General features: G+C 39.8%; 1 protein-coding gene across 1 annotated transcript in view; it reads left to right on the forward strand.

Annotated features, from left to right (window-relative positions):
• LOC309664340 (uncharacterized protein) overlaps positions 1 to 25570 on the forward strand; it is a gene marked incomplete at its 5' end in the record, with an annotated part of 388334 nt that extends 362764 nt beyond the window's left edge. Inside the window, one exon of the mRNA XM_082469519.1 lies at positions 10357 to 25570. The remainder of the gene's footprint in view (positions 1 to 10356) is intronic.
• Between the last annotated feature and the right edge of the window lie 266 nt (positions 25571 to 25836).

Genomic DNA, 25836 nt, shown 5'->3' on the forward strand with positions numbered 1-25836 from the left:
GGGGACCCTGGGAGAAAAAAAAAGGGGGAGAGAAAAAGGGAAGAAAAGGAAAGTGAGATTTATGAACGTCTAACTCAGACGATCTAAACAGTAAATAATGTGATACCTGCACTTGCTTGTGAATGGTCATGAATAAGACTGGATTCTTTCTGGTACTGAGCAATCCAGACTTTTCAGGCATAAGTGTAGAGTTATGCAAAGTGGAGAAAAGAGTACAAGTAGAAATTACTAACACTTACCATATCTGGTTTTCTTCTCCTTCCTGGGAGCATGGGAAGACTTCCCAGATTCTCTTGCAGTTAGGCTGAGGTCATGTGACCAATTTTGGCCAATGGGCTGTGACAAGCATCACTTCCAAGGGGAGGCTTTTAGAGAAGCAAGGATGAATTCTCCATACCTTCTCTTCCCCTGATGCAGCAATCAAGTAAAACAGGGATCCCCAATCCCCCGGGCTGCGGACTGTTACTGGTCTTCGGCCTGTTAGGAACCAGGCTGCACAGAAGGAGGTGAGTGGCAGGTGAATGTGCAACGCTTCATCTGTCGCTCCCCTTCATTCCCCATCGCTCACATTACTGCCTGAACCATCCCCCCCCCATCACTCACAGTACCAACTGAACCATCCCCCTTGCCCCCACCCCATCCGTCCGTGGAAAAATTGTCTTCCATGAAACCGGTCCCTGGTGCCAAAAAAGTTGGGGACTGCTGAAGTAAAACATATGTTGATGTCAGAGCCACAGAGTGGAAGCTCCCTGGCTCCTTGCATTGCCACATAAAAAGCTGTCTAGAAGAGTTGCCTATCTCCCATCAAATTGGTATGAGTAAGAAACAAACTTTTGCTGTATAAAGCCATTGAGAGTTAGGGGTATATTTGTCACTGCATCACAGCCTCACCTATTCTAACTGGTTCACTTAAATAGCTGTCATAAGAATTAAATAAGAAAGTATTTTTCAAGTGTTCAGTAAAGTATGCTAAATGTCATTTGTCAATAATTTGGATGAAAAGCTTTCTTGTGGCAAGTTTTTATTATCAAATATCTCTATAAATACATGCTAAAGAAAATGTTCCAGACTATACTTGCTGTGACTTTTCATAAAGGAATTGTGTCACATTTAGCGTCAAAACATCTCTGATGGCATGATAAGAACGAGCATGAATTTTTGGACTCTAACACACTCATGTGCCAATCTCACCTCTGTCATATACTGGCTTGGGATTTTGGATAAACTAATCAAATTTCCTAAGCTTCAGATTTTTCATCTGTGAGATGTGGTAGCAGGAGGTGTGTGGGGAGAGAAAAATGTCTTTATTGGATCATTGTGAGAATGAAAATAAAAGTGTATGTGCCCAGTAAATTCCAGTGCTCTATACATAAGATCGAAGTACTAACAGTGGGCAATACTCAATTAACATTAAGTATTTTCTGATTACTACAAACCAGAGTGAAGGATAAAAGTAAATAGCTGACAAATATATTTGGTCTTTGTATAATCTTATTCTATGGAATACAAAAAGGAGAAAAGAGTGAGAAACCAAGTCAGTAGAAGGTTCTGGTTATGAGCCACCTTAAGAGAAAGTTTGAGAACGAGGTAGCTGTCTTTCCATTGAAGCGCCATTGGCCAAGTCCAATGTTGACGTTACCTAGTCAAGAAAACAGACTCTAAAGATTGAATTGTATTTAGACAATTAAAACTAGCTTAGCTGAGTGATGTGAATAAAGGTTGTCCTCTGGGGCCAAGACGTAGCTGTCATCAATCATAAACAGACACAAACCCAGGATGGAGTTGATCTTTGCAGAAAATATTTATGTCAGTTACTATGTACTTGGGTTTTGTGGGATATGTCTATTTTTCCAGTAGTTAATGACATGATATTTAATGTGCTCAGATTAGCTCTTGAATATTTTCTCTCTCCCTTTTTTTTCTTTTCTTTCTTCTTTCCTTTCTCCTTTTCTCTTTCTCTTCCTTCCTTCCTTATAATGACCTGTTCCCATATATTTTGCCTACCTATTCCCAGTTTTGGATACACAAAATGGCTAATACTCTTAGATTCTTTCCTTACCCTAATTCCTGGCTTTGAATTAAATTAAAAAAAAACTTTATAAAGTGTCAGGATGATCCTTAACATGCCCTGCTTAGTTGTTTGATTACATTATCCCTGGCTGGTATTCAATCCTAGCCCCAGATTCCAAAGTAACTTCTAAAATTTTATCTTTAACTGATATCCTAGAAATAGTGAATAAAAAACTTTGGAAATACTTCAGAGTTCTTTTTATAGATGAGGAATCTGAGACTCATTTTATGTGATCCAGGGCTACTGGGTTGACAGAACTAAGACTCATCCAAATCCCAGGATTCCAGTGACCCCATTCCTAATCATAATTAGCCATGCCTACATCTCCTACAGGGTAAAACATGTTTAAAAATGCACAGGCATAGACCAATGTAATAAACACTGTTTTCTTGGTCCACTTCTCCAAGTACAGTCATCTCTGATAGCTTAGTGACATCATAATTCTCCAACATGAAACCTTTTCCAGGTTAAAATGAAACTCCTTTGGATTTTTTAGTTTTTATATCTTAGCATGATTGAATTTGTGATAATCTCATGAAGATATTCCTGGATGAGAAAAGAGTAGAAGAGCACTAATCAGGGAGAGAAGAGAAAGTCACAAATACCAAGTCTTTGAGAAAAAATACCAAGAGCAAACTTTGTCAGCATTTGCCTGGAGCCAACTCAACATTTAATAACCATACTTGTATTCACTTTATTTATCAGGCTTTTCCCTATTAAATGAAAATTACTATCCTAGGTACTGTGGTAAAACAGACTTTAGTAGAGAATGGTTAGAAATTTCTGGGACCTTACAGCTAAGATGCCAGCCTATGTCATGTCATTTAAGTAACACAATGATAAAACAGAACAAAATGCTTATAACAAGGGACATACACAACACTCTTAGGGAGTAGAGAGATTGATTTTAATAGGGAAATGGTGGAGATGGGAAAGAATTCCTTGAGGATGTAACCTTTAAACAGGACCTTTTAGAGTCAACAGCAAGGAAAAGGAATTTTGAAGCTGAGAGAAGGCCATACATAAATGTCCATTCAGCATCTTACAAATATTTCTTGTGTTCTTTGCTGAACCTCAAACATATAGCAAAAAAAGACGTTAACCTCAACTCAAGGAATTTTCTGTCTCATACAAGCCATTGGAGAAAACAATTTAATATGAGGTAGCAGGAAGTGAACAAGAACACGGGGTTAGCTTATTTTGTTCACGACAAATGCCCATCCAGTTTATTCTCTATTGATGGTGTTTCTTGGATTGTATTTTTATTGTCTTCGATAACGGTAAAGGAGACAGCATGCAGAGTGTAGGCTTTCTTATTCAGACCTGTTTTGCCTCCCTATACTCTTTCCTCTTTATGCTCAGGCCACAGGGGCGATCATTCCTCTCTAGAATGAATTTTCTAGTCCTTCTTTTGTCAGAAGCTATCCTCACAAGTTTTGATAGTTTAATCCTGTTGGAAAAACTGTGTTCCTGGGAGCCCCAGACTAGGCTCTTGTTGTTTAGGTACTGTTTGGGTAGTGTTCCCGAATAACTGATCCAGATTATGTGGTTTATGGTTTGGTCCCTTGGGATACCCTGTGTCTTAATGCTCTGTGACATCAGAGGACTCACCACACCTCTCTGAACTTCAGTCTCCCTACCGGTAAAGTGAAGATAACTTGATGTGTGTGTGTGTGTGTGTGTGTGTGTGTACAATTTGTAGAAGAAAAGTAGCTGCTCTGAAAATTAGAAAATCTCAAATCTATCCCTGGCTGTATCCCTAATTTTCATTGGGAAAATCATGTTACACTGTGTAATGCCTAGGTTTTCCATTTAAGGGGAAATATAAGAAGACTAAACTTGAAACTGATCAACAATGTAATCAAATAAGCCAATTTGGTAAGGAGACAAGGGTAGAAAGAGGCCAAAGGACTGTTTGACTGAATGACTGATTATTTGATTCAGTTGGTCACACTAATCAGAACCATACGTCTAATAGTCAAGGGTGTGTACACACATCAAAACAATTTCAGAAAAGGACTTAGGAACATCTGCTTATTTGGACTAGTATAGACAAAAATATATAGTAATATAGACTAAATGCTTTGATATCTTTTAATCCTAGTTGAAGCTTTTAGGGAAAAAAAAAACAGTATAATGAAATCCATGGGCTTTATTAAGCCTTAGAGAGTAGACAAAATTGTGTCCGTACATATTTATTTTAAAATTCTGATGTCCATTCACGATCCAAATACAAACTCATCATTTGTGTTTCTTCTTTTTCTTTATATGAGAGCAAAGGGGCTGTGATAATAATAAAGATAATGAAGAAGAAGCAAAAAGAAAGAAAGGACCCTCTCTTCTTTCCTTTCTGCTCCACTTAGCATGTCTTGTCTTATTCTCATTACCTTGTTCCTCTCTCCCCATTCTTCTCCAGACTAACTTTTGGGTTTTCATTTCCTGGAAAAGAATTCATCTATTTTTCTCTTTGGTCACTTTATAAATCCCCACAAAGGTACTCCGATGTCTCAGCTGGCATTACAGCCTCATCTTTGATTCAGTCATCAATGGCCTCTGACGAGTTCACAGCTGTTGGGACTCAACATGTGAGTGGAAAAGAGAAGCAAGTTTGAGCAGACAGCCTGTGATGCATCTCCTAAAATTTGACTCTGGTTACAGAGCAAGTTCACTGTTGAACAAGGATTGGAGCTTAAGTCTGTCTGAAGTCCAAGATGTCTTTACCACACAATAATGCCATTATGCTTTTTAGTTTGAAGAAAGACCATAAAAATTTCTCCATACCTCAGTGGACATCTAAACTTCAATTAGGGAGACAAGCTAAATTAATCTTAAGCTAGGTATTTACTCAGGGCACAAGTGTTGGGTTTCCATTTCATGATTACCATGCTGCTAAGCATAATAATTACAATAATAACAAAGGTGATGATGATGATAATGATGATGATTATGATAACAACAACACCAATCCACATTTATAGAATTTTTATAATGTGTCAGGCATCCTCCCAAACTTTTTACATGTATTAACTGGATAAGCCCTCTCAACAACTCTAAGTTCAGTAGTATCCAATGATCTCCCTTTTACAGATAAGAAAACTGAGACACAGTGAGGAGAGTGGAAGGTATCAGGCATTTTCATTTCACTCCATCTTTTATTGGAAATTTTTTAATGAACACTTGATAAATTAATTGTAAACAAGACAACGTAAAATATGATGTATCAATTTTATGGCACAGAGGAAGGTTTTAACAATTACCTCAGATATAGTGCTTACGGTTCACTATGCGCTTTATTAAAAAAAAAAAAAAAGTCATCCAAACCATCACAGAAAGAACAGAAGAATATCCCACCCCCATTCTTTGATAAAATCACTGAAAACTGAAGTCACTGCCCCCGCATTTCTGGCGTCAGTTCTCAAGTCAGCAGTATTGGTCTCTGAAGATTCCAGAAGAGGGAAAACATGGAGCATTGGAGTATTAGATGAGTTTCCTAGGGCTGCCATACAAATTACCACAAATGTGGTGGCTTTAAACAATGAAATGTATTCCGGCACAGTTCAGGAGCCCAGAAGTCTGAAATCAAGTTGTCAGCGGGAGTAAGCTTCCTCTGAAGGCCCCAAGGGAGACTCTTTCATTGCCTCTTCCAGTCTCTGGTGGCTCCAGGCAATTCTTGGCTTGTGCTGCATATTTTTTCCCCACTATCCTTGGAGGTAGGACCCACTGGGGTAATTGAGGATGCTCTTATCTCACAACATTTAATTTAATTAATCTGCAGAGAACTTTTTTCCAAATAAGGTCACATTTATAGGTTTTGGAGGTAGGACATGGACATACTTTGGGGTTGGGGAGGTACCATGCAACCCACTATAAATAATTAGGGAAGTTCTTCTAAGAACTTAGTGGTGTTCAAAATACAATTCTGAATAGTTTACTTATTGATATAATGGAGGTAATTCCCCAGAGCTTCACAATGAATGCCCTGGGGCCATTATCAAATAAAGGACCCTGACCTAGGAAGATAAAAAAATTTTGAGCAAGGGAGAGGCTTGTTTTGAATTAATAGGACAAGAATAGAGTAGACCTGGCCTTCCCTGGTGGCACAGTGGTTAAGAGTCTGCCTGCCAATGCAGGGGACACGGGTTCGAGCCCTGGTCCGGGACGATCATACAAGCCGCGGAGCAACTAAGCCTGTGTGCCACAGCTACCAAGCCTGCGCTCTAGAGCCCATGATCCACAACTACTGAGCCCGTGTGCTACAACTACTGAAACCCATGCCTAGAGCCCGTGCTCCCCAACAAGAGAAGCCACCACAGTGAGAAGCTCACGTACGGCAATGAAGAGTAGCCCCCGTTTGCTGCAACTAGAGAAAGCTGGCACGCAGCAATGAAGACCCAACACAGCCAAAAAAAAATGAAAAAATAAAAAATAAACTAATTTAAAAAAAAAGAATAGAGTAGATCTGTAAACTTCCACTCTCTCTCTCTAAAATAAAATACTTTCTTAACTACAACTTTGAATTGGCAAAACACTCACTCAAACTTAATTAAGATCATATGTTTTAGTTTTTACTCTTTGACAGGCTTTAAAATGTCATTCAGATGTGTTAACTTGGCAAAAAGGAAAATAAAACTGTGGGGAAAATGAGTAAAAGATTAAAAAAATGAAAAAGGGAAATAAGTTTTAAGGATAAAGATAGATTTGTATATTACTTTCAGTACTGGAACATGCATTCTCACTTATCATCTACATTTTTCAGCTCATACATTTTTGAGTATCAGAAATCTTAAAATCTCAAGAAATTTTAAAACTGGAAATAGTTTGAGTCCTTATAGAAAAGATGAGATTATGGTTGTGGGGATATAATAATGCCTTTGAGAAATAACCTGAAGATTTATCTGAATATCTGTTACTGTTGAGTGAATGTTTGTGTTCCCCCAAAATTCATAGTTTGAAATCCTAACCCCCAATGTAATGGTATTAGGAAGTGGGGCCTTGGGAAGATGATTAGGTCAGGATGGTTCAGCTCTCATTAATGGGATTAGTGACCTTATAAAAGAGACCCCAGAAAGATCTCTCCCTCTTTCACCATGTGAGGACACAGGAAGAAGACTGCTCTCTGTGAATCAGGAATTGGGCCCCCACCATATAAGGAATCTGTTGGCACCTTGATCTTGGACTTGCCAGGCTCCAGAAATGTGAGAAATAGGTTTCTGTTGTTGATAAGCTGCCTGGTATATGGTAATTTGTTATACAGCCTGAAGGGACTAAGACATCTGTGAATCTCTAGTTGGAATGATTAGAGGGTGGTAAGAGCTTGGCAAGATTCTAGGGCATTTTGTTCCTTGTTCTTAGGAAACAGCATTTCCCAAAGCATGGCCTATAAAATAGCTGCATAATATTCATTTCTTTAACTCTAACACATACCCAGCCCTGATTTTAATGTCTCTGAAATTAGGCTGCATGTTACATGTTACACAATGTCAAAGGATATTTGTTAGCAGCTAGGCCTTGATTGGGCAATCTTAGCTGTGCATGGATGAGACCTTTCATCTAATGATCACTTCAGTCGGCTTATCTTCATTTGTTGTACCTCTTGTGGCTAAATTTAACCTGAGTCCTCAATTGTTGCTTATAAAAGATTACATTTTCATGTTGCATTGAAATGAACATTTTTATGAAGGCAGAATATTGACAGTCAAATGACAAGAAATCCAATTTAAGGTGGTAGACGTTGCCAGACTCTTGAAGTAGATCATAAAATGTTGAAAGCTGGGAGAAGTTGATGTGATTTATTTAGTCATTGAACTGTTTTATCTGTCAAAGTCTTCCAGCTGAATTTCAAGAGATGCTGATTAACTTCTAGAGAGACATACTTAAATTAAATATGTAATCGGAAAAGCATATAAAACCCTAAAAGCCTTTCATATAATATAGAATTATAATGTCAATCCTGAAGGTGTTAAATAAGTCAATATGATGAGCATAATTTATAAAAAACAACATGTCAATCTGATGTTGAACACCATAGGCTGATGAAATCTTCCTTTTAGGCTTTCAAAAGGTGTATTAGTTTACTAAAATCTCTTGAATATCCATAATAAAGAAATATACTTAGCTTTGTTTTCACCATCATTTCTAAACATATGTGAAACTAGAACTCCCCCTACCACACACACACACACACACACACACACACACCAGCTACTACCATTTACCAGTGCTGCATCCTGGTGAACACACCTTAAGGCATATTACCCTATGGAAAGATTATTATGTTTATTTACCTGATCTTCAATTTGTAAATGGTAAAGTCACAGATACAACTGAAAGAATAGAAGGCTGTAATTCAGAAGACGCTACTACTATTTTTTCATTAATTTGCTTTATGATCATGAGCAGGACCCTCCTCTTCCTCTGCACTGGTTTCCCCATCTCTTTAATAAAAATACATCAGTTGTACAAAATAATCCACAATTCCCTTTACTACCCTACCCTTCGATGCCTGCAATGAGGTCCATTAGATGGGGATAGAATGCAATCATCTTTGGTTAAACATACTCTTGTAAATCATTTTGTGAGCCATAAAACCACAACTTATTCTGTGGTTTCAAGAATAATACATGAATTTATTTGATAATTTTTCTTTTAGATCAGTCACCCATCTAATGCCACATTCTGAGAGTCATATGCCAGCCACCACAGGGGAAGCTATGAAATCAAATGTATAATTCAGTGTTTATTTATCAAATTCCTTTCATGTGCTGACCCTATTCTTTGCATTGAGTAGAGCCATCTGAGGCCACAAGGAGGGGGGCGTGGCTCTTGAATTCTTGGCCACATGTTCCACTTTGGTGGTGGTGGTGTTGTTGATGGTGGTGGTTCTCCTCTCCTTCTTCATCCTTGTCACCATCATCACCATCACATCTCACCTCCAGTTCACCTTCTATATTACTTCCTATAAGATGTGATTCCGGCATGCCCCTGCTTAACACTTTAGATGCTTCCCAACACCCCAGGGATGAAGTCCAACCTCCTTGCATGGTTTATGAGAACTTTTTTCCCTTTTCATTCTCATCTCTTGCCATTTTCCCACCAACCACTCTATATTCCAGCCATGAATGGTCTTTGAATGTGCCATGCTCTCTTCCACCTCTACGCTCTGAACATGCTGTTTCTTTATCCAAGGCTGTTGTCTCCAACCCTACCTTCCCCCTTCACTACCTCCATTTGGTTATTTTTTCAAAAAGGTCACTTCCTGTGGGTAATTTGATAGTGCCTTGATCACCAATACTGCACTAGGTAGCACTCCTATCAGCTCCTACAGCAGCTAGTGTATCTAGTTAGTGTATCTCCCACTGAATTTCAGCCTTTGGGGTGGCTTTTCAGCTGGATGACTTCAGATGGTATAAACGTCCTGTTAAACTCCAGAGCTCTGTTCAGCAGTGTGACCAGATCTGAAGTCTACTGTCCAGAGCATAGACATGAGAAGATGAAGGAACCAGACTGTTTGAAGTCACTGTAGGTGACATGACATTTTCAATCCCACCTATCCAATGTGATAGCAAGACAAACCTCCAACAATGCACTGTACAGGCAAAGCCCAAACAGCTGGAACAAAGGTCATGCTCCAGAAACAATCCTCAGTTGCCCATGGACTGGCTTACATTCCAGACTACTCTTATCTATTCTAGAGATCTGGAAATTTCTCTTTACTGTTCTATCTTCCCTCTGACACACATGTCAACTGACCACATGTTTGTCTGCCTGGAGAGTGAGTTTCTCTCCCCTCCTACCGCCAAACACAGCTTTCCTTTTGAAGCTGTGAATCAAGCTAACTGCCTGGCAATCTCTGGTATTAGAACCATAAGGCACCATGTGTGAAGATCACAGGATCTAGAAAGCCAGTTTTTTTTGTAACTATAATTTATTAGTTTACTAATAAAAAGATAATGATGAAAAATTGTGACTTTTTCTAAGGGTCCGCTGTGATCTAGGCACCTTGAATACATTATATAATTAATCCTCTCAACAATCATGCAAGTAGGTATTACTGTCCCCATTTCACAGATGAAGAGACAAAGGCTTGGGGGCTTAATGGCTTGTCCAAAGTCATGCAGCTGATAACTGTCAGAGTTGGTGTTAAAACCACAACCTTCTGATTCCAAAGTCTGTCTTCTTACCATTCCATGGTGGGGATTCTCAATGTTTCAGAGCAGGATATGCAGTACTTGAAGAGTCAATAAAGAAAAATGATTTATTTGGAAACACTTGTTTTTCATCTGCAGTGGAATAGAGTAAAAAAGACCCTCCTTCTGGGCCAGCCATTCTCACTGGTGCCTAAAGTGGAGAATTGCCCAGCCATCCCACCAACCAGGACACACCTGTGGCAGGTGGGGTCATTGGGACTCACTGCCCTCTCTTCTAAGGAATGTTCCCTGAATAACCCTTCCACTCCATCCAGGCAACTCATACATTGACACATTGTAGGAGGTGACAGAACACTGGCTGACCAGAGTTTGAGTGCTGACTCTGTCACTTAACGCTCAGGAGAACTGGATGATCGTTAAATGACTGCATCTCCCAAGGAGGAGCCAGGGCTCTCGGAGGGTTGGAGAGGGAGCCACATGGGTGAAATCCTGCACGTGAGGGAACCCTGGAAACTGTGAAAGGGTCTGAAATCCTCTTCTGCACTTTGAATCTGCTGCCTTACTTTGGTTTTGGTTTTGTTCTTTTCTATTACATGTGCATGATAATGTTGACAGCAAATGTTTATTAAGTGTTTAATTTGTGCCAGGCATATTGTACTGTACAGGCATTTCTGATTTAATCTTTATGGCTACCTCACATCTTATTATTGTATGATAAGAATTGCTATTTTACATGTGAGTAAACTGAGAATCAAAGAGCTATCCCCTGTGTCTGATTCATCTGGACTCCCTGATGGAGAAAGGATCTGAAGTCAGGGCTCCAGGGGCCCAGAGCCCTGACACAGGCCTCTGTATCATGCTGGTGACTTTGCTAAATTTTGACCTTCAAGTCAGAGACTGTGGATTAACCATGATTGTTTTCACTGCGGAAAAAGAGAGTTGCATGGAATAATTAAATTAATATTCTCAGATTCCTCTTCTACAAAAGAGAGCTAGAAAGAGTCCCTACTTCATGAGGAGGAGAAAATGATAGATACATAAAATACTTAACAAAGTATCTGTCACAGATCAACATTCAATAAGTGAGTGGCGGGAAGGAGATGCAAGAGGGAGGAGATATGGGGATATATGTATATGTATGTCTGATTCACTTTGTTATACAGCAGAAACTAACACACCATTGTAGAGCAATTATACTCTAATAAAGATGTTAAATAATTAATTAATTAAACCAAAAAAAAAAGTGAGTAGCTATTACTACATATTCTCTTTGAATGTCATTTTCCTTATTCCCCTCCCTCCTCTGGCACATAATATCTTCAAGAATAGTGTCGGTGCTAACGTTCCTTTTATTTCTGGCCCACACAGAAATCTGTCCCGGATCTGTAGCCCACAAAAGATGTAATGGACAGGATGTAAGGCCCAGGAGGTCTGTTGGGATCCCACTCACAGGGCAATCAGTTTGGGGATCAGAACTGATGACCAAATGGAAACAGTTCCTCACAGGGGGAACAGCACTCTACAGTTTAGAGTTAAGCAATACCAGCACAGGGGTTGGTGACATGGACTTTGATGTCAGCCTGAATGAAAAACACAAATCTGATACTTCATTCAGTAAGTACAAATTAAGTGCTCTCTATATACCAAGCACTGGGAAAGAAATTTCACACTCACTAGCTTTGTGAACTCATTCAGGTCAATAAATTCCCCAAGCCTCAGTTTCCTCAGCTGTAAAATAACGTAACACAGTCTACCTCAGGGTGTTATCAGCTTTATAAGAAACAGTATACTGATGGTTCTGAGAACAGTGCCCGGTGATGGCAGCCCTGACTATTTGGCCTCTATGTGTGACCTTTTTACTTCATTTGATTGTCATGACGATCTTATGCAATATTTTTATTACCATAAATAAATTACCATTTTAAAGGTAAAGGAATTGAATTGACTAGTTCGTGCCTCCCACCTGTTCTCGTGAGCAGCACGAGGCACCTATAGGGCAAGTGTGGTGACAGCAGGTGATCACCAGTGCTCCCTGAAGGAGACCTAAGGGTGACTGGACTGTGCAGATTGCCCAGGGGCTGCAGAAAAGCACATTATCCCAGCTCTCTCTATATCTTCCCACCAGTGAGTCCTCAGCACCAGACATGGCCACGTGAATTTGCTGGGCTTCCGGGAGCTGAATGGAGGTGGGAAATCTGCCAGCCTTGGCTTCATCCCTAGGAAAGTTCTGCCACCCCTCGCTGCCAACTCAGACACTCGTCATATTATTCATGCATGTGGTATCTTCCGCAAGAAGCGTTGGCTCCCCAAAGGCTAGCATGGAGAGGCCGGCACTGGGAGCCCAGAAATCCAGACCAGCAGTGGAAAAGTTTGGTGTGAATTTGGGGGCCTGCTGGGTTCATCAGCATATGTCAATTCTGGGCAAACCAAGATTGGTCTCCTAAGGCTGGCATCCCCTGGTCCAGTCCATCAATCACACCATAGAAGACAAGCACCACGCTAGACACTGTGCGGGGAGCAGGGAGGGAGGTGTCTTGGTTTGCCCAGGCTGCCATGGGTGGTTTAAGCAACAGAAATTTATTTTCTCAGAGTTCTGGAGGCTGGAAGTCTGGGATCAGGGTACCATCATGGTCGGTTTCTGGTGAGAGATCTCTTTCTGACTTGAAGATGGCTGCCTTCTTGCTGTGTTACCACACGGTGGAGAGAGAGAATGAACAAGCTCTCTGGTGCTTCTTCTTATAAGGGCACCAAGCCCATCATCAAGCCCCACCTTCATGAGCTCTAAATCTAATCACCTCCCAAAGGTCACGTCTCCAAATACCATCACAATAAGGGGTTAGGGCTTCAACATAGGCATTCTGGACGTAATTCAGTCCATAGCAGGAGGTAAGCATTTGGTTACATTTCGAGTCTGGTCAATTTTCAATAATGTATTTAAGGGAGTCAGGGACAAACTAGGGAATGCAGAGAAGAGAGATCAGAATAGTAAAGGATCTTAAAATCATATTATACAAGAAAGAAAAAATAGTAAGTCAACCATAAAGGAACCAGTGGGGACTTGTACTAGTGCAACAGGAGAAAATAGTTACAAATGTTAAGGTGCTAACGGACAGACATACAGGAGCCCAACCTACAAAATTATCAGGGTGATAGTTAAAATTTAACATGGTATTTACAAACATTCAGTATTTTTATCACAATTTTAGGGTACAAGTTATATGGTGAGAGTCAACTGCAAATAGCATAGGTGATCATCCCAAATGACTAATGCACTCCTTTAGTAATTAGCAAATTAACATTCAACCTTTCTGGTCAACTCTTCTAGTAAAGCTCAAATTATTTGAGCAAATTTTTTTCTTTAGTCTGTACTCACAGGTGAGCAGCCATACAATGGTACTATTCGATACTGACCTTCTGTGGCAAATGAATCAAGCCCCAAGTGAACCCTTATTACCAGGGGCCTTTACTCATTTGGTTGAGGTTAAGGACAAATTGGAGTAGCTCAGGAAAGCCATAAACCCTTTCCTCAGAAACATGCATTAATGGACAAATAGTTTTCGTGATGTATAGTTTCAGAGAGTAGATGAGGTCATAGTTGGTGCTCAGTGATTATTTGTTGAATAACTTAATGAATGACCGAATGAATAAATGTTGAAACCTATTTTATCTTAGGGCAAGGCTATTTCATATGTATACTTGGGTACCACTTTTCCCTTCTGAGGCAGAAGCTCTTCCAAGAGGTTTGCAGGCACACCTTGTGACATCAATAGGTTTCGCTGGGCTCTGCTGGGTTTAGCTTCCAGCTGTAGGTCTGGGTCAGGTCTATTCTTTCTGTCTCATTCTGCAGCCCAGGCTAAAGGGATGGTACATACCAGGCCATGTGCTTATGGTGATGACAGAAGCAGAAGATAGCCTGTCATGTCATGTTGATGACAAGCCAAGGGCCCAAATTCACACAGTGGAGTATATATTCCAGCTACAGTGAGGCCATAGCAAGGGTGTGGATACTTAGTACGGTTATAGGGGATTGAAGAATCAAGACCAACAACTCAAACTCCCTCCCTTCCATTTACTTCATGGAAGTTCCCTGAGCTAGGTTTTGAAGGACAAATGAAGAGAGTAGAAAAAAATTTAGGCAAAGGAAACAAAGATGAAAAACTAGGAATAAATAAATGGATAAACAAAAAGAAAGCAAGCGAGAGAGTAGGATGGCATCTGAAAGAACAAACTGGTAGGAAATTTCAGATAAATACTCTCAGTGTTTGAGGACTTTTTTTGTTTGTTTGTTTGTTTGTTGTTTGAGAATACCTTGAAGTTCTGAGTCCTGAATAGGAAGCCAGGGAAACTAGACTGAGTCCCCGTTCTAATATTGCGGGCGCTTAGTCAAAGCTCTTCCCTCTTCGTCTTGTTTCTACATTTATAAGGATGAAGGATTCTCCCAGGTGAAGGCCAAAGGCCCTTGCAGCTTTGAGAATGTTCATATTCTAATCCACCTGGAACCAAATTGGAATTTTAATTTATTAATTTATATTGCAAAATCTGTCACATGGACACGAACATGACTGTCCCTGAAGTCAGTACATTCCTTTCCTGTACCAAGCTACAGAGTATACCACGTCTTAGTCAAAAGCCAATTTGTCAGTTAACAGTGAGAAATTCCAGGAAGTCTGACCAGTTTATTCTTTCCTAGTGGCTAGTTCCTCATGAAACGTCAAATTATAGACAGATGTTCTCTTGGTAAATCTGGAGTCAGATGAACCAAAAATCTAACTGCATGAACCTAAGGTAGCCTGATTCATATCGTCTTCCCTCCCTCCCTCCCTCCCTCTCTGCCTTCCTTCCTCCCTCCTTCCCTTCCTTCCGTGCTTCCTTCCTCCTTCTTCCTCAGGGTTGCGAGATAAAATACAAAACACCCAGTTAAACTTGAACTTCAGGTAAACAACAAATACATTTCTAGTATAACTGTGTCCCAAATATTGCATGAGACATACTTATTTTAAAAAATCATTCATTGTTCATCTGAAATTCAAATTGAACTAAGCATTTTACATTTTTGTTTGCTAAGCCTGGAAATCCTATAATCCTCCCTTCCTTTGACAGATATTTGTTGAGTATGAATCACACGTTAGTGAATGGGACTTTTTTCTTATTTTCTTGCTACCCAGCACCTTTTGATTTCCCATATTATGTTTTCAGGGGTTTCTAGCTTTCTGAACCCTGTCTCACAAAGGTAGAATGGAGCTGAAACCGTGCACTTCAGATTGGGACTTGAATCCACCGTCTTTTAATGAGAATCACTCACCTGGTGTCTGGACTTACTGAGGCTCAGGTTCTTTGTGTCTCGGCGCAGAAGGAATTCAGCAAGAGGCAAAGTGATAGGCAAGAAGTAGATTTATTAATATAGGATGCTTGCGAGGGATACAAGCGTGTAGGCGAGGGGACTCTGCCCTGAGAATTAAGTGGCCTACATTTTTATAATCAAAGGAAAGTGGGGGAGGGGAAAAGACTTTTTTCTCATTTTAAGTAGACGTCAGGCTTACGTCACTAGCTCCTCCTTTGTATTGGGCAGGAGAGTATTTGACCCTATGAGGTCAAACTGGGACTGTCACAGTGCTTATTCAAATCAACAGAAGGGTGGTAACATACACTAAAATATGTTGAATCATCTCAGGTTTCTGTATAATGAGGGTCTCCTACTTTGGAATGCCATCTTTCCCTTAAATTCCTGTCCTTGATCCTAAGGATTGTTATCTTGCTGAACTCGACCAGCATAATGCAGACTTCATTTCTTCACTTAATGACCTGGGGCATATCTCGTGCTTTTATTTATGGCTTTATAGTTAAGCAAGCCTGCTTCGTTCCATATGCTGAATTTGCTGGCACCCTGATCTTGGACTTCCAGCCTCCAGAGCTGTGAGAGAGAAATTTCTGTTGTTTATAAGCTACCCAGTCTCTGGTATTTTGTTACAGAAGCCTAAGAGGACTAAGACACCAGCACTAGGCCCTGCTGATAATAAGTACCTCCTGATACAATGTGATAAAGAGGAACTTCACCTCTGTGGAATTCTTCCCCCAAATCCGTACACTTCGTCTAATCATGCAGCAAACATAAGACAAACTCAAATTGAAGGACATTCTACAAAATAGCTTCCCTCACATACTCCTCAAAATTGTCAAGGCATGAAAAGTAAGAAAAGACAAAGACACTGTCACAGACCAGAGGGGACTAAGGAAATGTGACGACTAAATGCAATGTGGCATAGTGGATTGGGTTCTGGAACAGAAAAGAAGACTTTAGTGTAAAAATTGGTCAAATCTGAACAAAATCTGCAGTTTAGTTAAGAACAATATATCAGTATTAGTTTCTTAGTTTTGACAAATATATCATTAATGTAAGATGTAAACATTAGGGGAAACTAAGCGAGGAATCTACAGGAACTCTCTGTATTAATTTTGCAGCTGTTCCATAAATCTACCATTATTCTCAAATAAAAAGTTTATTTGAAAAAATAGAAGTAGGAAAATTTGTTAAATGACTATTGCAGACAGTTGTCTAGGCAATAGAATGGGCTATAGTAAGGTCGTTAAGATAGCCAGAGAGGGACAGATCAGGGCTTTGCTTTTGGAAGTAGAGTTGACAGTTCCAGAATGTCCTTCTGACATTAAGAAAAGGTTTTCCAACCGTAGGAGTGCAAGGTCCATAAACAGAAGTCTTAAATTGATCAAAGCTTTACAAAGTGGCAAAGTGTCACAGCAACACATACCAGATGTGTGCATGCTCCAAGTCCTGATAGATTTCCAATCCTCCAACTCCCATGGAGAACAATTTTTTTTTTTTTGTCCGAATCCCAGAAGGTCTCCCCCTAAGCTTCTTATTTAGCTGATTTATAAATGTTTGGTTTTTCATTTGCATCAAATAAATTGTTCCCAACAGTGAGCTGGTGACTCAGCCTGGGTGGAAAGCTCCCTCCGGTCCTAGGGCCATGTTCTTGCTAATTTATCATTGTGCACTAAGGCCTTAGGAATCCCTTTATTTATCCTGTAGTTAACTACAATAGTTTTGTCTTCAATTGTTAAAAGTCTGGGTGGAAATGAAGTGCATGTCTTGTTTCTCACTGCAGAATGTTTTTGATGGATAACTGTGGAGCAAGCCCAAGAAGAGGGAGTGAGTACATTGGGCACAGGAGGGAAGTGGTGGGAGGGAGTGGGACCATACACTTAGCAAGTTTTCCCTAAGCCCAAGGTTACTGTTTTCAAGGAGTTTGCAGGTTATAGTGTTTGAGCCATGAAATTCAACATGGTTATTAGATAGAAAAGTAAGGGGCTTGAAGGTCAGGAACTCTGAGATATTTGTGAGTATAACCCAATAACAAAAGGCAAGCTAGAGGACCTATGTTTCTGCTTCCTTGTTCTTCCCTTACCCTTTTTCTATGAGGTTTGGGTGAGGCTGATCCCCGCCCTTGGATGAGAATTCCATCCTCCAGTTCACAGTCAAGGATGCAGCGTGCCATACATAGGATGGGCCAAGAAGGGTCATATCCGGAAATTTCGCTGAAGATATTGGGAAAGCGACATTCTCTCTACTTAGGTTGCCAACGATCAGTGTACCAATTCAGTATCAGAAGGACATGGGTGGTGGATAGTTTACAAATACTGGACTTGAGGTGGGACAATTTGATGATGAAACAGTTAACAGGTTGTAGCCTGATATTTTCAGTGTCCAGCTTTACCACCTCAGGTTCTGACATTATTAAGTCAAGTCTGTGTGACGATAAAATGAATAGATCTGCAAGCAGGCTGAGGCAGGAAGACAAGCTGAGGGCTGATCACTCTGGATCCAGCCATGCCTACAACCATTTCTTCCTTCAATGTATGTTTTTAGTTGTATGATCTAATGAGTTTTGTTTTTATCTCATCTTATTGATTTTTTAAGCTTCTTAACTCAATAGAAAGAGAAGTAATATCTTCTAAATGGCTGTGAAAGGTATAGCAGAATATACTGCTTTGACATATTGGTTATTTTGAGCTGAATATAATTGAGAAGAAACAGAGAGAAGGAAAGCTCTCCGACTTCCCCCTATTTGCCTAAAAGCAGGCCGTAAATTTATAAAATGTCCCCTCTCTTCTCTCTACCAGGAGGGACACAAGTTAATCACAAGAGACAACTCTAGACCCTTCTCACCCCAGACATGGCACCAGAAGAGTCTGCATAATAAACCTTGCTAAAACTAACCCTTCTCTATCATTAGTCTCCCCATATATTTCCCTTCCTAAAATTTGCCAACCTTAGAAGCTCAAAGGCCATTTCCTTTGTTTTGTCACTTCTCCACATTTTGTTGTTCTTTGCTAAGATGCTATATAAGCCCAAGATCCAATCATCTCTTTGAGTTACTCATCTCTAAGTAAGTACTCCCGCGTGTTTGTGTGATTGCCACGTTAATACACTTCTGTTTGGTTTTCTCTTGTTAATCTGTCTTTTTTCGGTCTAATGTGCTGGGCCCCGGGCAGTGAACCTAAGATGAGTAGAGGAAAAGGAAATTTTTCCTCCTGTCCATCTGTTAAGTGCTCTACAACAACCCTGCTAGGAGCCTCTGTGTAATTCCCCCTTTAATCCTCATAAGAACATTAGGAAGCATTATTTATCTCATTCAGGTAAGGAAACTGAAAAATAGAAAAGTTAAAAATCTACCCAAGCTGACAAAGGGGTTACGCAGCAGAGGAGGTATTACACCTAAGGTCAGTCCAATGAGTGAAAATCTCACCCTGCCAAGACTTTTTCTTTAAGGAGCAAAACTCTTTTCGTGTCTTCTGAGTCAGGTATTTTGGTGGAACTAAACAATTACCCGATTCTGAGGATTAAGCCTCCTAAGTGTCCCCCAAATCTTTTCTCCATTCCCACTGCCAACACCAAACTCAAGACAAGATGTCCTCTGGGAATCATGACAGCAGCCTGTGGAACAATCTCTGCTGGGTCTCTCCTCCCACTTTGTTCTCTGCTCTGCATCCAGAATTCATTCTAATACAGTTTTAACCATTATTTCATATATACTATTGTTTGATTTATTTATTTATTTTTATTGTGAGGTCTTCAAGGACAAGGGATTGGTTTATTCTTCTCACCGCTGGATGTCCAGTGCCTAACAATGTTTGACACTACGTTCTCAGTGTTCTAATCCATTCTTCTATTTCTAAATACCTTCTGTAGACTAAAAACTCCCAAATTTATGTGTCTGGATCATACCTTCCCCCAGAACTTTGGCATCTGTTGATTTGGTTTTTGCTCTTGCATTTCTAACCAATGTTTCAAACTGAACACATTGAAAACAAAATTCCTGATCGTCCCCCAGTATCTGTTCCCCATGTCACTTCCACAGTCTTCCCCATGGGACTCAGGCAACCCATCCTTCCAGGGGATTGACCGAAAACATAAATTCATTCTCTGGACTTGTCACCTGTCCTTGCACACCCCTTCAATGGTCAGCAAACCTTGTCGGGTTTCTGACCATACCCACGGCTCCACAGCAGTCCAAGTGCCCGCCATTTTTTCTTCCTGGGTTACTATACTAGCCTCCTAACTTGTTTCCCTGCTTCTTCCCTTGACCCATTGCAACCCCCTTTTAAGCCAGAAGGCCAGGCACTTCTTGTCTCTGCTCAGAACAATCAGGCAGCCTCCCTCCTGACTCAGCACAGAAGCTGAAAGTCCACCACCTCTGACTTCTACACTCCAGCCCAGTGGGCTGGCTTGGTGTTTCTCAAACACATCAGGCATTCTCTTGCCTCCAGACCTTTGCCCTGGCTTTTCCCTTCACCTAGAACATTTTTCTCCTGGATATCCTCCTTCATCTCTTTGCCCAAGTGCCACCTTCTCAGTGACGCTGTCCCTCTCCACTATATCTAAAATTGCCACCTACTCCTTCAAGGCAGGATATTTTATCTGGTTTTTGGTTTCGTTGTTTATTTTTGTGTTTGTGCCTGTCTGTGCTCAAAAATGTTTATTAAATAAAAAGTATTGGATGGTGAATATTTAATGAATGGATGCACAAATAAATAAATCTCTTTGCGTCATTGATGGCTCTCCATTGCCCTAGAATAAAGTTCAAATTCATTAGAGCACAAGGCCTTCCAGAATCTCTTGACTCTGTTTTGAGCTTCACCCCTCAATGGCAACCATACCACAACTCACCTACACTCATGTACCCTGTGTCCCAGCCACACTTAAATACCTACTTAAAGTTCATACAAAACTCTTTCTGTCTTCACGGTCTGTTGCCATAGTCCATGTTCCTTGGCCTATCACTGTGCCCCCAGATGGAAAGGGTGGTCTTCGTAAGGCTCCTCCAGCACCTCATTCTTCTCCCCTTTCAGCTTTTACCATCTCGTATTACTTTACTATAAATTTCTGCTCCTAAGAGGTCTCCACAATGAGACTGACAATGCTGAGGACAAAAGACATGTTTTTCTGGCCACTGTATCTCCAAGTCCAGCACACTGGCCAAATCTGTCTGACTACTTGCTACCAATACTTTTTCTCACTGCAAAACACTGCCTCTACCTCAGGTAACCTGTAAAGCTCCCAGCTTTGCCCCATTTCAAGCCCTTGGCTCATCTAATCTTCATTTGTTTGTGTGTCAAATGAGAGTACTAACAATAAAAAATGAACATCTCTATCCTTCTAAGCAAAGCAAAACTCCAAAGGTTCAAATAAGTTTAAAGTTTCAACTTTAATATGTATCTTTCCATGTGCTTTACTTAAAAACTGAGATTAGTCATTACACACGTTAAAAGTCACTTCTGTTTAGTTTATACATAACAGTCACATGAATAGTCATGGTCTTATTTAGAAGAAGTAAACACTAAAACATAACAAAATGTCAAGTTGGCCTAGCCCCACCAACAGAAGTCATGCAAGATGCAAATGATGTTAACTGGCTCAATCAGATTAAGTCTTGAGAAATGATTACCTTTCCCTCCTGGAAAAGATTCCCCTCAGCCCTGGTCTGACCTCTTTTCCTAAAGACTTTGATCCGTGCTCTCCCTTAGTTGTTTAGGACATTGGAGACACCAGTTCAGATCACATACTCATGGGCAGTATACTTGAGAGCTGGGCACCCAGAGATGAAGATGTTTTGCAGACATGCTGGGAAAGGAAATGGCTTTCCCTGGTGGATGTTGCATCAATCAAGAGGGGGTTGACAGAGGATGTCAAGGAAACAGAGTCTGTATTCAGAGGCCTCAACTTCTGCTCTGGAAATCCTATCAGATGGACCATCAATTACCTCCTTTTCCCATTCAGATCCTTGCCTTTGTCACAGAAAAATTTTTGACAGAATGTGGGGGGTAGTTTGCACAGCAGTAACCACATATGTTCAGGGGGGAGAAGATTCTGAGTGGGCTTGTTCATTTGCCCCTGACCCTCCAGGTCTTGGGTTTACCCAAATCAGTCTAAGAGACTTGTGCCTATGGCTGGCCCATCAGATGTGTCTAAAACTTTTTCCCAGTTGACATTGCCAGTATTAGCTTCCAAGCTGGTGATGTGTTGAAATGTCTCCTCGGGATGTTGGCAATTTGTTCTTGGAAATGCATGAAAATTGTTTAGTCATTTTCATAATCAATGCAAGAACCAGGCCTGGCCTGCAAGGACCTTTCTCTGACCATGATTTTGATTTTTCCAAGCTGGAGCTCCATTGTGCTTTGATGAAATTGTCAGGAGATCAGGATTCAGAAAAAAAATCTATGTTTTCTCAAAGACATTTAAGCTGTATGAAGCATTTACCTTATATCATATGTTTGGGAATAAAAAATCAAATCATTGTTGTAAAGCTACAGTGGTTCGGGAATAATAACAGATTCAGTTACTGGTGGTTATTAGATGTTTGACAAATATCTTCCCTGTTCTCTTCATCTTATGGGAAACTTAAACTTCCTAAACCAAGAATAAACCAAGTGTCCCCAAGCTCTCCATTCTTAGGGCTTTCTCTTTCATATCCAAATGACATCATCCAGGCCCCAACGGTGTACACAGGAAGGCTTGACTGTTTCTCAAGTGTTTCTGAGAATCCTTAGGAAGTGGTTACACGTTCCACAAATTTATCTTAGGTGGGCCATATCTCTCACTCTAGGTCAGTACCCTCAACTTCTCCTCCATTTTGCCACCTTTTCTCTCTGCTACAGTTCACTCTTTCTACCCTTGTATGGAAAGAACCATCTCACTTTATTTCTTTAAGCCCAACTGAGATGCACTCAACTTCATGAGACTTTGCTAAAGCTTGAGGATTGTTGAAGGGAAAGACAATGCAGAAAAAGGAAATCCAGAGCTGAATACCAAACATTTCTCTCCTTGAGCACACAGCATTTCTCTTTACAGGGCATCCCCTATGGTCATCTTTCTCCCTAGCAGATGATTTAATCCCTCTCTTGTGATGTCATGAAAAACAGTTCTCTTCTTAAGTTGCCTCTTTAGGAACCTAAGGCCTCAGCCTGCAGTCTCATAACCCCGTCAAAAGAATGAAAAAATAAAATTAATTAACATCATAATCCCCAAGAGATATACCCTGCTTACAATGCACAACGTTTGTTTGAGAAACTTAGTCTAGGCTGAGCACAAACCTTTCATATTACCACTTTGGTTCTAAACTTTTCCTGGCACAGGAAGTGAGAAATGACATTTCTAAGGCAACAAAGGCTCACCCAGGAGCCTCTGCTAAGCCATAGATTTCATGTTTCTCTACAGAATGCAGAAACCAATCACTGACATTTTGGAACTAAATTTAAGGAGGCTTGGGGGGAGTTTTGAGGGCATTCTGACCCTGTGAACAAGCAGACTTATGAAGATGAGTGTTTAGGTTCTGAGGATGCAGCAGTTTAATAAGTCAGACCCAGACTTCAATCTAATGAGACCTTTAAACAAGAAGACAAGTGGTTTTATCAGCCGTTAAGTACCACAGTAGGGCATCCCACAGGGCTGTGGGTCTGAGAGGAGCAGCTCTATATCTTATAAAGCACCCAATGCACTTGAAGGCTGTGGCTTGGAGGGTAACTTCCGATTAAACCCCTTGAGTTTTGACACCTGGCAATCTAGGAATTCCTTTACGAAAAATAACCAACCACACCACCATAAAACCACATGTTCTTCCTCTTAAATGTTCCGTGGCATCTTGGAGACTAAATAGCTCTTGTGAAACAATCTCTCTCAGGAGTTAAGGAAACATCAGACAATATTTATTTTAAGTATGTATTAGAAATTAAGAAAGAGATGGACCTGAAAATAAAGAAAGGCTGAGCCCTAAAATGATGAAATAGTTGAAACATAATTTAATATGTTGTGCAGAATGCAAGGATAATTGTACATTTCCTGGACAGCAAAAATTCTAAATTATTTTATTGTTATAATTAAATTGCATCTTTATATAAAAATTGTTATACATTTATTGTAGTGTAGAAACATACTGAGGAGCATAGGTTTGTAGAAGCAGAAAATCTACTTAAATCTCAGCTCTGCCACTCCTTAGGCAAATTATGAGCCTCTCTAAGCTTCAATATGCATATCTATAAAGTAGGATTATTTTGATAATGAAAAAAATGTAATTAAGTTAGAACACTCAATAAATGCTAGTGGTTATTGCAAAATGAAATTAAGAAAATTCTGGAAAATTTGAAGAAGTAAATTAAGATTAATCTTTTATTCCACTGTCTAAAGCCAACCACAATTAAAATTGCAGAGTTTATATACATTTGTTCCATGATGTGTGTATGTGGAGGGTGGGAGTGGGGTCTCTATTTCAGAAACATGGATTTATTCAGCATCTGATACATAGTTTTTGAAGTGCTTTTTAACTGGACTGTATCTTAGACATCTTTTTATGTCAATAAATGTTAGTGTAATTCATCATTTTAAGAGCTGCATTTTATTCCATTATATGGCAATGACAATACTTTACTAATGATGTTTTTTATTATATTTACATTTTTATTTTCCACTACTACTTCTTCACTATTATTTTTATAAGCACACACAATAAACATCACTATATAGTGCATTTTTAGCATTTGTCCTATTATTTACAGAAATATAACTGTTTTGTCAACAAATGCACTCCTTTACATATTTGATAGCTATCATCGAAGTGCCCTCCACATGCTGTACAAGAATGTCTGGGCATGCACCAGAAAACTACTAGAGCTAATCAATGAATTTGGTAAAGTTGCAGGATACAAAATTAATGCACAGAAATCTCTTTCCTTCCTATACACTAATGATGAAAAATCTGAAAGAGAAATTATAGAAACACTCCCATTTACCATTGCAACAAAAAGAATAAAATACCTAGGAATCAATCTACCTAGGGAGACAAAAGACCTGTATGCAGAAAAGTATAAGACACTGATAAAAGAAATTAAAGATTATACCAACAGATGGAGAGATATACCATGTTCTTGGATTCGAAGAATCAATATTGTGAAAATGACTATACTACCCCAAGCAATCTACAGATTCAATGCTATCCCTATCAAATTACCAATGGCATTTTTTACAGAACTAGAACAAATCATCTTAAAATTTGTATGGAGACACAAAAGACCGTGAATAGCCAAAGCAGTCTTGAGGGAAAAAAAGCAGAGCGGGAGGAATCAGACTCCCTGACTTCAGACTATACTACAAAGCTACAGTAATCAAGACAATATGGTACTGGTGCAAAAACAGAAACATAGATCAATGGAACAAGATAGAAAGCCCAGAGATTAACCCACGCACCTATGGTCAACTAATCTATGACAAAGGAGGCAAAGATATACAATGGAGAAAAGACAGTCTCTTCAATAAGAGGTGCTGGGAAAACTGGACAGCTACATGTAAAAGAATGAAATTAGAACACCCCCTAACACCATACACAAAAATAACTCAAAATGGATTAGAGACCTAAATATAAGACTGGACACTATAAAACTCTTAGAGGAAAACATAGGAAGAACACTCTTTGACATAAATCACAGCAAGATCTTTTTTGATCTACCTCCTAGAGTAATGGAAATAAAAACAAAAATAAACAAATGGGACCTAATGAAACTTCAAAGCTTTTGCACAGCAAAGGAAACCATAAACAAGACGAAAAGACAACCCTCAGAATGGGAGAAAATATTTGGAAACAAATCAACGGACAAAGGATTAATCTCCAAAATACATAAACAGCTCATGCAGCTCAATATTAAAGAAACAAACAACCCAATCCAAAAATGGGCAGAAGACCTAAATAGACATTTCTCCAAAGAAGACATACAGATGGCCAAGAAGCACATGAAAAGCTGCTCAACATCACTAATTGTTAGAGAAATGCAAATCAAAACTACAATGAGGTATCACCTCACACCAGTTAGAATGGGCATCATCAGAAAATCTACAAACAACAAACGCTGGAGAGGGTGTGGAGAAAAGGGAACCCTCTTGCACTGTTGGTGGGAATGTAAATTGATACAGCCACTATGGAGAACAGTATGGAAGTTCCTTAAAAAACTAAAAATAGAATTATCATATGGTCTAGCAATGCCACTGCTGGGCATATACCCAGAGAAAACCATAATTCAAAAAGACAGATGCACCCCAATGTTCATTGCAGCACTATT

The sequence above is a fragment of the Balaenoptera physalus genome (genome assembly GCF_965194825.1).
Source record: "Balaenoptera physalus genome assembly, chromosome: 7".
In the NCBI taxonomy this organism is placed as follows: domain Eukaryota; kingdom Metazoa; phylum Chordata; class Mammalia; order Artiodactyla; family Balaenopteridae; genus Balaenoptera; species Balaenoptera physalus.